Source organism: Neoarius graeffei, chromosome 14 (genome assembly GCF_027579695.1).
Source record: "Neoarius graeffei isolate fNeoGra1 chromosome 14, fNeoGra1.pri, whole genome shotgun sequence".
Classification (NCBI taxonomy): Eukaryota; Metazoa; Chordata; class Actinopteri; order Siluriformes; family Ariidae; genus Neoarius; species Neoarius graeffei.
The window spans coordinates 69,441,059-69,455,822 of record NC_083582.1 but is presented as its reverse complement, the minus strand read 5'-3'; the positions used below and the strand labels follow the sequence as shown (position 1 = coordinate 69,455,822).

Genomic DNA, 14,764 nt, shown 5'->3' with positions numbered 1-14,764 from the left:
TCATGAGTTAACTTTAGCTGGTGGTCTACCAAAGCTCAGTTGACAAAGCGTTTGTACGGAGAAGGTGCATTGCTCGCATGAAAAATACCTTACGCTTGCGTTGTTTTAGGTTGTTCGAATCGATCAAACCGTGAAACTGATAAAAGTTTCTTCAGGGTTCGCCGTGAACTAATAAAAAAGGGTGAACGAACGCAGGATTTCACAAAAAGACGTGGAGAAAGGTGGCTTTTGAACCTTTCGGTGAAATCGAAGGGAGCCGAGTCGAAGCGTGCTCGAGTTTGCAGTGATCACTTGGTGAAAGGTTTGTATTTCCCTCTCAGCTCTGTCCTTAGTGTTTTCCAAGTACTTTTCTTGCTCGTTATTTTACGCTACTTTTTTTCGTCGCGAAGCACTAAAGTCCCCAGCTGTTTCTTTGTTTACTCCTCACTCGATGGCCGCCATACTGAAAAGAACACGTGTCTCGCTTTCTTTAACAGGGTGTCCTGGCGGTCTTTTCAACAACGACGGCATGGACTAGCTCCAACACTGAAAGTAGGTCATGATAAAGTCAGACAGCAGTCAGAGGAAGATAAAGACCGCGAAGCAAGATATGATGCACATAGCAAGAAGATGCACATAGCAATCTGAATATATCTAAAGCAAGCAGTGGCTTCTAGATTCCGAGCATACTCTAAGTTATCGCTAGTTGTTTGCACTACGGCAGCCGTTTTGGTTTGCTAAACCCCCAGCTGTTTTACCGGAAGTGAAATCGCTAAGAAAAGTCACGTGACTGAACCCCAAGGATAAGAATGATGTGGAGCAAACTATAACACATGCATTTGATTTCTTAGTTTGCCAAGTGTATCAAGTCTATAATACCATGGGTTGGCCTAGTGGTTAGCGTGTCCACCTCATCTCATTCTCATTATCTCTAGCCGCTTTATCCTTCCACAGGGTCGCAGGCAAGCTGGAGCCTATCCCAGCTGACTACGGGCGAAAGGCGGGGTACACCCTGGACAAGTCGCCAGGTCATCACAGGGCTGACACATAGACACAGACAACCATTCACACTCACATTCACACGTACGGTCAATTTAGAGTCACCAATTAACCTAACCTGCATGTCTTTGGACTGTGGGGGAAACCAGAGCACCCGGAGGAAACCCACGCGGACACGGGGAGAACATGCAAACTTCACACAGAAAGGCCCTCGCTGGCCCCGGGGCTCGAACCCAGGACCTTCTTGCTGTGAGGCAACAGCGCTAACCACTACACCACCGTGCCGCCCGTGTCCACCTCTCGACCAGGAAATCGTGAGTTCTACTCTCGGTTGGGTCATACCAAAGACCATCATAAAAATGGTGCCTAATGCCATCTAATGAGGCACAGTGCAATACAGATGTGAATAGGGAGTCAAACTCTTGCGATTACCAGAGGACTAGCCCCCAACTGAGAGGCCGAGGATTACTGAAACGGAGATCGGCGCCACCCAGTGTGCCTTGTGGCATGGGAAGGACTTTGATCAAGTCTATAATAGTTATTGGCTTCACACCGTGTTTCCACCAAATACCAAACATGTTAAACAGAAAAGCTGTGGTTCTTTCACTCAAAGAGGGGAAAAACCCCCAGCAAACTTTCACTTCTGTCCTTTTGTGTAAATTATACTTTGATTGGACAATGGGTGCTGTATTTTTTTTTTTGTTTGTTTCCTCCAAAAGCATTTTTTAAAAGGATGAGAGAATAAATATTGCATTTTGTTTATGTTGTTTACACCCACAGCTGTATTCCACATATGCTTATATGTATGTCTTTGGATCATTTGTCAGTCTGTCATTGTGTCTGCTCGAGATTCTCGTTATCTAGTGGTTGAACGTTTGTAGGATTTCTGTGGAATTATCATTATAACCAACAGATGAACTGGTGTGATTTTGGAATCGATCCAAACGTGATCAAAGTCAGATGTCTCAAGGTCAAATGTCGGTGTTTTTTTTTTTTTTTTTTGGTTCAATAGCATCCTTTCTGTCTTAAAGACTATTTTAATGATATTTGATCCCTACAGATTTATATCAAGAAGGACTAGACTTGTTGGCGGATGGTTTGTTTTAATAGGATCTGCATTTGCTCATTGCTTCTAGAACTACTAATAATACCAGCGATGTTCTTAAAACAGGGGAAAAGTATGCTGTGATATAATTTACAGTTCGAATGAAAATTACGAATGCAATTATGATGCTATCCAGTCGTGCTATCACATTTAGGAATTCCACACGACTGTAAATGATATGGGTATAGATATGAATTGTGAGAGAGGTGGGAGGAATATTTCTGCAGACTTTCCATCAGAAGACCAATTGTGCATGCCTACTCCAGTATGATTCTCTCTCTCTCTCTCTCTCTCTCGCTGAGAAAGAAAGTTTCACGTGAACTTTCCCCTGACAGTCAATTCTCTCTGGTACTCATTAAACCAGTCAGCACTTCAAATACCTCAATTGTTAGCAATCAGCTGCAACCAATGACTGTACAAAACACGGAGAGTGTAACATGTCTAAAAAGTGAAACATGTCTAAAAAGTGAAACAACCACAGAGCTAGTGCCCCTGCTGGCTGGCTGCAGTGTGAGGTTTAACGCCGCCCATCACCATGTGTTTCACTGACCAAATAGACTATTTTCTATGTCACTTTCCTCACCTAATCTGTTAGCTTAGACGAGAAAACAGTCAGTTTTCGCTGTGCTGATATCTGCATTTTTTTTCCCCAGAAATGAGTTTTGAAAATGTTATTCTATGATATCAAAAGAAGGTGTGGATGCACTCTGGAATTAAATGATTGACAGCCTTGGCTGCACCACCTGCATCACGCCCTGTCTGTTCGTTTCATGGAGTAGCTGAGTTTGTAGTCAAGTTTGTCAGGCAGCCCTGTCGAACCTGCCACTGTTTTATCATTTCTTATAACTGTTCAGTTTCAACGTTGTGTTGACGCCACTGGAAGTTCATTGAAGACATTCTGTGACGCACTGGATCCTGGTATTAGGAGAAGCAGGCAGGTCTGTGGTGAGTCATGGGGGAAACCATGGCCTAATGGTTAGAGAACCAGCTTTGGGACCAAAAGGTTGCTGGTTTGATTCCCTGGACCAGTAGGAATGGCTGAAGCACCTTTGAGCAAGACATCCAACCCCCAACTGCTCCCCAGGCTGCTCTTGGTGTGTTGTACATTGCTCTGGATAAAAGCATCTGCTAATTGTCATTAATGTAATGTCTACCAAATAAGTGGGTGTACCTTACTTTGACTTGTCTCTACTGCGCAGATTCTGGCTCCAAATTTGATAACATGGTGGAGGAATTTTGGCTTCATTTTGAAAGAACGGAAGGGCATGGAGCCACCCATGTTTTTTTTTTTTTTAAATCATTGGCTGCAACAAAAAGCAGTCCTAGTGGTTTCACAGAGATCAAACCAGATGATTGATTGATTATTAATGGGGCACAAGTCAAGCACTGGAATTATCTAGTGAGTTGATGCATGGACTGTGGCCTTCAAGGTCTGGAGCCTGAACACCAGGCAGAGAACTAAATAATGTATAAATCATGTCAGTGGTCATCAACCCACATCCTGGAGATCTGCCATCCCATAGATCAAATCAGAGCATTTTTATGGATCTCCACGAGTAGAAATGGAAGCCTTTCCTTGTACAGGAAGGTATGTCTCCAGGAGCAGTGATGCCGACCTCTTATTTAATTGCTAAATCAAGCTAATAAGAAGATAAGTATGGACAGTGGTGCTTGAAAGTTTGTGAACCCTTTAGAGTTATCTATATTTCTGCATAAATATGACCTAAAACAACATCAGATTTTCACACAAGTCCTAAAAGTAGATAAAGAGAACCCAGTTAAACAAATGAGACAAAAATATTATACTTGGTCATTTATTTATTGAGGAAAATGATCCAATATTGCAGATCCGTGAGTGGCAAAAGTATGTGAACCTTTGCTTTCAGTATCTGGTGTGACCTCCTTGTGCAGCAATAACTGCAACTAAACGTTTGCGGTAACTGTTGATCAGTCCTGCACACCGGCTTGGAGGAATTTTAGCCCGTTCCTCCGTACAGAACAGCTTCAACTCTGGGATGTTGGTGGGTTTCATCACATGAACTGCTCGCTTCAGGTCCTTCCACAACATTTCCATTGGATTAAGGTCAGGACTTTGACTTGGCCATTCCAAAACATGAACTTTATTCTTCTTTAACCATTCTTTGGTAGAACGACTTGTGTGCTTCGGGTCGTTGTCTTGCTGCATGACCCACCTTCTCTTGAGATTCAGCTCATGGACAGATGTCCTGACATTTTCCTTTAGAATTCGCTGGTATAATTCAGAATTCGTTGTTCCATCAATGATGGCAAGCTGCTCTGTCATTGGATCATTTTCCTCAATAAATGACCAAGTATCATATTTTTGGTCTCATTTGTTTAACTGGGTTCTCTTTATCTACTTTTAGGACTTGTGTGAAAATCTGATGTTGTTTTAGGTCATATTTATGCAGAAATATAGACAATTCTAAAGGGTTCACAAACTTTCAAGCACTTTTATGACATTTATGTAGTAGCATACATAATTCGTAAAGTAAGAGCACATGCCTTAATATCAGGTTGCATAATGTATTATAATATTTGTTCATAAGAACTTTGAACTTTGTAGTGTCATAATAAACTGCACGCTACCCAGCAGTTCTTGACTCTGACTAGGCGATTAATTGAATTTTCTTTTCAGTTACGATTTTGACTTCCAATGATGATGCAAACAAGATCATCGAGATAAAACGCTTATTGTGCCGCATTCTGTTTCACAACGATGCTCTTGTTTTGTCTTGTTTTCTAAAACCAGCGCACCCCGCTTCCTTTACAGCGGTGCACTTTCGTCCCTCCCTAAAAGCCCACTGTGGCTTGTTTAATTCAGCTCGAGCCAGGCGCAGGATAATGAGAAGAGCTCCTCACCTTCAGCAGCACTTTTATTTCACTTTAACTTAAAATTAATCAATAATAAACCTCGCACACGTTCACTGCTTACTTTTATTCCACACAGGACAGAGCAGTAAATCCTCAGGCGAGTCATTTACCTGCATGCGTGGTGTTAAAATGCTGATTTATACTAATGATGCTATGCTACGCTGGGCTCCACTGAGCTAGCATGCCAAGTCGTTGATTTAATTTAGTTTTAGAAGATTTCACATCCATTTTTTCTGTTTAAACACCAGTATATTATTGTTAAAATAATCATCTTTGAAAGGTCAGACACTAATTTTAACAGGTTTATGACGTGTCCTTGTGGATGTCTGTGGCTAACAAGATGCATAAAAATATGTATAGATGTGATTCGTTTTTTGTTTCATTTTGTTTTAAATTCAAATAAATCCATGATGTTTCCAAAGTCAGTCTGTAATCATGTTCAATAATTGTGATCTCAATATTGACCACAATAATCATGATTTTGGTTTTTGCCATAATCCAGCAGCCCTATTAGAAGGCATTGATTGATTGATTGATTGATTGATTGATTGATTGATTGATTGATTGATTGATTGATTGATTGATTGATTGATTTTCTATAACACCAGCTCTGATGTGTGTGCTGCAAATCAAACCACAGGTTTATATTAATTTCCTCCTTTTAATATGTTCCTGTTTCTATAGTAACAGCTCTTTCACACAGACTCGTATTTTGGACGCTCCATTTAATCCAGGCCTAATGGAAATAAAAACATGTTATTTTATGTAATAAAAAGAACATTATGTGGTTAATTAAGAAAAACATATAATCATTGATATGGGAAGGCTTTCTGTAAGGAGACTATTTATATATGGGTCTGTCTCAGAAACTGGGTACTGTGGGGGTCCCCCACTAAATATACTCAGTCAATTAACTATACGGTTTTGAATGGTGATGTTGGTTTTAATTTGAAATAAAATGATGGAAGAAATAATACAGATAAAACTAAATCTTTGATGTGAATACTCTATTCAGAATTTGGCAAAAATTCTGCAAATTAGTGGAAAAATGGCAGCTTGATCTGGGACATGATAAACGGTTGACTACATCGCATTCCCCTAAAAAGGTTGTAGTCCACTGAAAAGTCTACAGTTATCACTAATTGTATTTTAAGTTGTAACTTTATACACCTAAGGATTGGTGCGCTCACAGAATAATCATAACCGTAATAAAACATCATGCAAAATATTTCATCACCGTTGTAACTCCATTTTCCGCAAACCCAAAACCAATACGATCGTGTGTTTTGATCTAAACGGAAAGCCTCAGGGTCGAGGTCACTACCTCACCAAAAGTAGCAACTTAAAATCACTACGCCATATAAAAATTTAGTTATAAATCTGCGATTTTGTTTTTTAAAACGAAAGCTGAAAGTTAGGTATAGAATATGTTTCTTACAGAATATGTTACGATGGTAGCTGGTCTTGTATGAATTTCTGAGTTATAAAATGAGTTGTGGTGTATTTTTTACCGTAGCGTGTTATTTGTGTGCGGGGAAGGACACGCGTTAACAATTTGCATGTGTAGAATGGAATTTTCCACTCCAGCAGTTAGAAGTTGATCGTGCTTCCATTTGCGGTCTTTCTGTTACGCGAGTGATCTGTTCGGACGTTATCGCTGAAAAGGTGAGTTTTGACAGTTTTATTTTGTTTTAGTCTTGCAGTATAAGGCAATAGAATGTTTCTTTTTCATCTTACTTTCATATTTCGTAGTGTTTGTGTATTTTTGGCCAATATTTTTCAACCATGGTCAATTTAGATCGAACTTTGGATAGAATCTACGGCCAGTCATTTTGCCTCGCCCCCGTCTCGCGCTCCGTCCGGTGCGGTAGTGATGTCCCGTTGCTTGCGCACCGCAGCTGAGACCCGCGCGACCTTCAGCCGGTACAGTCGCTCTTCTTTTACCACCATTTTATATGTAAATCAATTTTACAAAAGCATTTGAATTGTAATCAAAAAAAATTTCCACAGTGGAGGCCAGATAAAGCAAGATACTATATTTTTATTCTTATTAAACATGACAAAAGAAACATTGAATGTTAGGTAAATGCAAAAAAAAAAAGTAAAATTAGAAAATTTATTTTTTGACCATAATATCTCAAATGAGAGACCAGTTTCTGAGACGGACCCATATCCTTTATGAAAGGAGTGTCAAATGTCAATACTTCGTAACAGTCAGAGCTAACACCGTTCTTTAAATTGTCTGCCATTGGAAAGTCTTCAGGACAGAGAACAAGAAATAATTTGGTCCATAACATTCCATGCAACTATAAATGGGTAAAATATTTGTTTGGATGCATCATTTTTTAATCAATCAAAACTATCAACTTTGGCAAACTGCTGTGGTTTAAGAGGAATAAAACACTTTTGGACTCCATGTTATTGGAAAGTAATCAACTCTGGGATGGTAACAGTAGCTCCACTTTACATTGGTCTACATGACACCACACTGTTGTTGATTATTTTCCTTGAACAGCATATTTTGTTTCATACTTAACAGTACAGTGTGTGTAATGTGGCTTATCCTATATTACACCATTATGCAAGTTATTTCTGGTCCAGTAATTTGATTTTCCGAGCAGCGTTCCAAGAGTGCTAATATTTCATGAGAACAGCACTGGGATGTTTCACTGTGTGCATCATTGCGCTTGACACGTAAAATTCCACTTCCTCGTTCTAACCGCTCCCTACGGTAATATTCGTGACATCAGTGGACATGGCAACACCGATCATTTTCATGAGTATAACTTTTGATGTAAAATGTGAAACCTTGTCAGATGAAGATTTAAAAGGAAGAAGGGGCAACAATTTTACTGGATGCATCTTTAACAGGAACGTACAAATCAACAGGAGCCAACTAGCCGACACGCTATAACGTGAGTGTGGCTTCGTCGGGAATCTGTTCGCTCACGGAGCAAAAAATAAACAGAACATTGGGCCATATTGTGTCCAAAATATCATTAACTCAATATTTATTTCTTAGTTATAGAACTGTTATATTTAAGTTATTCCACGAAATCGAGTCGTACATGAGCTGATAGCCGACGAAGCGCGTAGCGTCGAGTTGGCTATAAGTCATGTACAGTGAGATTGAGTGGAATAACTGTTTAATTCTATCCACATTCACTGGATTTTAAGAAGCAGAGCATTTTTATTTTTTATTTTTTGCAAATTTGATAAATAAAAACTTTATATAAAACATCCGACAAAATCATTTCCACTTAGAATGTAAACAAACCGGCGAAATGACAGGAGCAATTTGTGAAAAATACTATAATAATAATAATTATTGAAAAAAAATACGTTCTTACCATCAAATACTTTCTTTCTTTTTTTTTTTTTGGGGGGGGGGGTTGTTTTTGAGTAGAGTTTTTATCGCGTCCTTGGTTGGTTCAGTAACACGGGCCACCATTTTCTCCTCCTCCTCTTTTTTTTATTTATTTTTTTTTAGGGTTTTTGGTGGTTGGCAAACCAACTTGAAGGTGCATTACTGCCACCATCTGGGCTGGAGTGTGGAACAGGCGATATTGCGGGGGGGAAAAAACCCAACTATATTCTTTTAGCTATTTCTGCTTCTTTTAAATACTTGATAACTAAGTGATGTACACTACCGTTCAAAAGTTTGGGGTCACTTTGAAATGTCCTTATTTTTGAAAGAAAAGCACTGTTCTTTTCAATGAAGATCACTTTAAACTAATCAGAAATCCACTCTATACATTGCTAATGTGGTAAATGACTATTCTAGCTGCAAATGTCTGGTTTTTGGTGCAATATCTCCATAGGTGTATAGAGGCCCATTTCCAGCAACTCTCACTCCAGTGTTCTAATGGTACAATGTGTTTGCTCATTGCCTCAGAAGGCTAATGGATGATTAGAAAACCCTTGTACAATCATGTTAGCACAGCTGAAAACAGTTGAGCTCTTTAGAGAAGCTATAAAACTGACCTTCCTTTGAGCAGATTGAGTTTCTGGAGCATCACATTTGTGGGGTCGATTAAATGCTCAAAATGGCCAGAAAAATGTCTTGACTATATTTTCTATTCATTTTACAACTTTTGGTGGTAAATAAAAGTGTGACTTTTCATGGAAAACACAAAATTGTCTGGGTGACCCCAAACTTTTGAACGGTAGTGTATCTGGCTTGATGTGTGCCACCATTTTGTTTTTCTCTACTCATGGTACTGTATATGAGCTGATATCCAAGCAGTAGAGTCGCCAATCAGAGCACACGATTGCTCATATCCAGTGAATGTAGATAAAAAAAAGCAACATCGTGCTCGAGGTCGTGCTGTTGTACTGAATATCTGCACGGCTGTGATTAGCTACAGCGCATACGGATATTGACGTACAACAGCGCACTCTATTCCTTGTGATATTCCTTTATTAGTGCAAGGGGTGTTTTTTAATGAACACCTATTGTGACATGGGATAAAACCTGTCAAAATGTGGCTGTCTAAATACTACTTATTACTCATTGGCATTTATACAGTACAAACGTCTGATAGGCATTATAGAGTGTTGTGATTATATTGGGAAGTGGAATATTTGGAAGTTCATTTTCTGTTAACTTTAGTATCTAATTATCTAGTTTTATGATCTAACTGAGGTTGTGTTTCAGAAGAAGAAGAAGCAGCAGCCAAGAAGCCTTTATTTGTCACACATACACTCAAGCACAGACTTAAGCGCACAGTGAAATTTAACCTCTGCATTTAACTTGTCTGAAGCAGTGAACACACAGAAGTGAGCAATGAGCGCACACACATACCCAGAGCAGCGGACAGCTATACTACAGCGCCCGGGGAGCAGTTGTGGGTTCGGTGCCCTTGCTCAAGGGTACTTCAACCCAACCTCAGGCCATGGCTGCCCCATGTTAACCTAACCTTTGGACTGTGGGGGAAACCGGAGGAAACCCATGCAGACACGGGGAGAACATGCAAACTCCACACAGAAAGGCCCTCGTCAGCTGCTGGGCTCGAACCCAGAACCTTCTTGCTGTGAGGCGACAGTGCTAATCACTACACCACCGTGCATATTTTATTTTATATTTAACATGTCTATAGATGTATGTCAGAATAACTAAACGACAGCCATTTCACCATCTCTGCATCACGAGCCAGGCAGATTATTAAGGTTTCCTAACACCGTAAATAATTTCACCGCTTTCTCTTTTTTCTTCTTCTTTTTTTTTTTTACAGCAGTGTTGAGCATCTTTGTTTATTTTCAGCAATCTTACATTTATCCCAGTCCTGTCATTTCCAGCCTTCATGCCAAATTATAGACCGATTTAGGCCTTTTTTTTTGCTGTTTACATTCTAAAATCCTGCAAACTATTTTTATTCAGCTCCAGTGAAGACCGGCGGCGTGTGTAACGTGGTGGATTGAGGAAAGAAATTATTTATGGCTAAAAGCTCAGGCATTAGTGACATGCTGTTTCATAGTGGGACTCAGACAGTGACATTTCTCCCTCGTATTCTGGGAACAAAACTCTGCTTTCTAAGTGGTTTGAAAGAATTATTTAATCACGGTGCTGGTGTTCGGTGGGGTTAGAAGCGGCGATCGGTTTAAGGGCTGTTGTGCTGGAGTTCATCTTTCTGAACTGATTGTGAAGTGTCATTTTAGCATGTAATGATCACTTTAGCTGATCTGAGGTTAAGGGTCAGGACTTTGAAAAGGGTTCTGTCAAATTTAAGGTTAAATCATGAGCGAGGGAAAAGGTTGTGTTCAGACAGATATCAGTCGCAGGGTTATTTAGGAACCAAAGTCGGGATGCGGTGAAATTTTAATGTGTGGCATTATACGTTCACTCTTCTCGGTGATTATGCGGCCTACATTCTAAGTACATAATAAAGAATATATGACACCATTCGTACGGTAGATCATCTGCCCTCTGCACATTCTCTCATGGCATCATGATATGACCCTTCAGTCATCTAGATTGAAGTTTTTTATCAAAGCACCATTATCTAAAGCATTTTTTTCACTCGAGAACACATCACAAAAGCGCCTGTATTTATCTGTTCATACCGGTATTATTTTATTCTCATGTATACATTAATTATTATATTATGTCTGTTTCCATCAATGAAGAGTTTATATAATCAACGAAACTGAATTCATGTTAAAACTGTTAATGTTGTCTGTTGTTGCCCAAATGAGGATGGGTTCCCTTTTGAGTCTGGTTCTTCTCGAGGTTTCTTCTTCATGTCGTCTGAGGGAGTTTTTCCTTGCCACCGTCGCCACAGGCTTGCTCATCGGGGATAGATTAGGATAAAATTAGCTCATGTTTTAAGTCATTCAAATTCTGTAAAGCTGCTTTGCGACAATGTTTATTGTTAAAAGCGCAATACAAATAAACTTGACTTGACTTTCAAATGACACCTAATTCATCTTTGTTAGAAGCAAGTTAGTGAGTCATTTCGTAGGAATAAACCAATTTTCTCAGATTCCTGAAAGTCTTGAAATGCTTGCTTTCTAAAGTTACGTTTTCAAAACGTATAGGAATTTTTAGACCGAGTACACGTGCGAGTACTTGCCTTTTAGTACTCATAGATACTGATATCGTTTTTTCCTGATCAGTGACTGATAATTGATTGTCAAGTGCAGTAAACTGGATAAGAGCTTCGGTTATTATCCCTTGCTGGCTGAAAACTCCGAAGAGGGATTATGTCATGGCGATGTCTGTCTGTCCGTCCATCCCAGGAAAGGGTACTCACCTTCTGAAATCAACTCCTCTCACAATTTTTGGAGGAATTTCACAAAACTTGGCAGAAGGCTGTGTTATAGGACAGTAATACGCATATTGCAATTTCGTTTGCAATATATTGTAGCAGTGGCATGATAAGCCTTTCCTTGTAGTGGAAAGGCTTAGTCATTCACAAGCAAAGATGACATGAGATTCACCACTTTGTGAAAATTGCATGGGCAAATAGTCCAGCGGTTTAAGAACGGTGCCACTGAATTCAATGGGCTGAAACTCATCTGAGATGGACTGACGCAAAGTGGGGAAAAAGTCTGACGAGTCCACATTTCGAATTGTTTTTGGAAGTCGTGGACATTGTGTCCTTCCAGGTTAAAGAAGAAAAGGACCATCCAGATTGTTACCAACACAAAGTTCAAAAGCCATCTGTGATAGCATGGGGGTATGTTAGTGCCCATGGCATGGGTAACGTGCACGTCTATGAAGGCACCATTAATGCTTAAAGGTGCATACAGGTTTTAGAGCAACATATGCTGCCATGCAGATGACTTCTTTCTCAGGGACGTCCCTGCTTATTCCAGCAAGACAATGCCAGGCTACATTCTGTACATGTTACAACAGCGTGGCGTTGTAGTAAAAAGAGTGCAGGTGCTAAACTGGCCTGCCTGCCTCCCATTGAAAATGTGCGGTGCATTATGAAGCACAAAACATGACTACTGAGACCCCGGACTGTTGAGCAACTGAAGTTGTATATCAAGCAAGAATGGGAAAGGATTTTATATGTTTGAAACTTAAACAATTACTGTCCTCATTTTTCAAACACTTAGTGTTGTTGATGTCACACGGTGGTAAACATGCCCCTGTCCCAACATTTTTGGAACATGTTGCAGGGATCAAATTCAGAATGAGTGTATATTTACAACAGACAATAAGGTTTATCAGTATGTAGACCGAAAAGGATTTGCAAATCATTATATTCCGTTTTCCTTTTTTGGACTCGGTTGTAGATGGTTCATGTTATAGTATAAGACCTTCTTTTCGTACTTCCTCTTGATATTTTTGCAGAGCACAGCCTTCACTCTGCTTCCTCTGTGATTTTGTACTGCTTCCACACCATCAGCAGTATGTGGTCTCCTCCTTCTACTGTTGTCCCTCCTCTTTGTCTTGTATTTTCCTTATTTAATGTTATTTTACAGTGTCCTTTCGCTATTATTTCATTTGGTCTCTTTTGCTCACGTGATCCACAATTAAGCTCAAGTGGATGTGGTATCAGTCTAGATCAATCAAATCAAAGTCCTTCCATTGCCATGTGGTACATAGGGTGGCGCCGATCTCCGTTTCCGTAGCCCTCGGCCTCCGTAGCATGCCTTGCCTTCCGTAGACTAGCAAGGCACGCTGCAATACAGATGCGAGTGGGGAGTCAAACTCTCGCGGTTACCAGAGGACTAGCCCCCCACTGTAACCCTCGCTGTGTAACAGGCGAAAGGCCGAGGGCTACGGAAACGGAGATCGGTGCCACCCTATGTGCCACATGGCATGGGAAGGACTTTGATTTGATTGATTGATCTAAGTAAGTACATAAAAAGACCATTTTTATGATGGTCTTTGGTATGACCCGACCGTGAGTAGAACTCGCGATCTCCCAATCGAGAGGCGGACACGCTAACCACTAGGCCAACTCGCGGTATCAGTTCTATACCGGGTCCTTTTTCGTGAATACAATTACATGAGCACATAATCAGGACTGATACCCATATGGCATCATAGTATCAGAGTTTTAATTTTGCTTACTTTTGAATTCATAGTTGGAAAATGTTTTAATAATTGGAAATGGTTTCCTGGGCACATCCAACTGGGAGGAGACCTCAGGGTAGACCCAGAACATGCTGGAGAAATTATATATCTCATCTGGCCTGGGAGCGCCTTGGGATCCCCCAGGAGGGACTGGAAAGCGTTGCTGGGGAGAGAGATGCCTGGAATATCCTGCTTAGCCTGCTGCCACTGTGACCCAACTTCGGATAAGCGGGAGAAGATGGATGGATGTTTTATGTTTTTTTTAAATGTTATTAAGTGGACTAAATAGCATTCTGTAGAAATTCTGCAAGAACAAAGTTGTTGGGCCAAAGAGCCTAAATATTACTGCAATACCTTTGAATCTTGCAGTGACCTTACACATTGACTCTTAATAATGTGTTACCATTGTTTTTAATGCATTCATAACCAAGACCTAATGTTTGAAATTTTGCAGACATTTCTCTTCCTGTTTATTCCAAAGTCATGTAATGTAATTTTAAGCTTTAAGTGTTGACCAGTGGGTGGCGCGGTGGTGTAGTAGTTAGCGCTGTCGCCTCACAGCAAGAAGGTCCTGGGTTCAAGCCCAGCGGCCGACTGGGGCCTTTCTGTGCGGAGTTTACATGTTCTCCCCGTGTCTGCGTGGGTTTCCTCCGGGTGCTCCGAAGACATGCAGGTTAGGATAATCGGTGGCTCTAAATTGACCGTAAGTGTGAATGTGAGTGTGAATGGTTGTTTGTCTCTACGGCCAAGTTTACATTAGACCGCATCTGTCTCGTTTTCTTCGCGGATGCACTGTCCGTTTATATTAAAACGCCGGGAAACGGGAATTCGCCAGCGTCCACGTATTCAATCCAGATCGTGTCTGGTCCGGTGCTGTGTAAACATTGAGAATAGCGGATACGCTGTGCTGAGCTCTAGCTGGCGTCGTCATTGGACAACGTCACTGTGACATCCACCTTCCTGATTCGCTGGCGTTGGTCATGTGACGCGACTGCTGAAAAACGGCGCGGACTTCCGCCTTGTATCACCTTTCATTAAAGAGTATAAAAGTATGAAAATACTGCAAATACTGATGCAAATACTGCCCATTGTGTAGTTATGATTGTCTTTAGGCTTGCCATCCTTCCACTTGCAAATGGTAAGTGATATGCACTGGGATCACACACACAGCGGCTCAGTCCCGAATCACTGCTTGTGCACTTCACTCGTGCGCTCTGTGAGCTGCGCAGGGCCGGAGTGCGCACCCTCCAGAGGGCACT

At 40.7% G+C, this 14,764-nt stretch overlaps 1 protein-coding gene across 1 annotated transcript in view; it reads left to right on the top strand.

The window, feature by feature from the left end:
- Positions 1 to 14,764, top strand: part of dock1 (dedicator of cytokinesis 1) — a 742,670-nt gene that overhangs the window by 557,076 nt on the left and 170,830 nt on the right. The gene's annotated exons all lie outside the window — the stretch shown is intronic.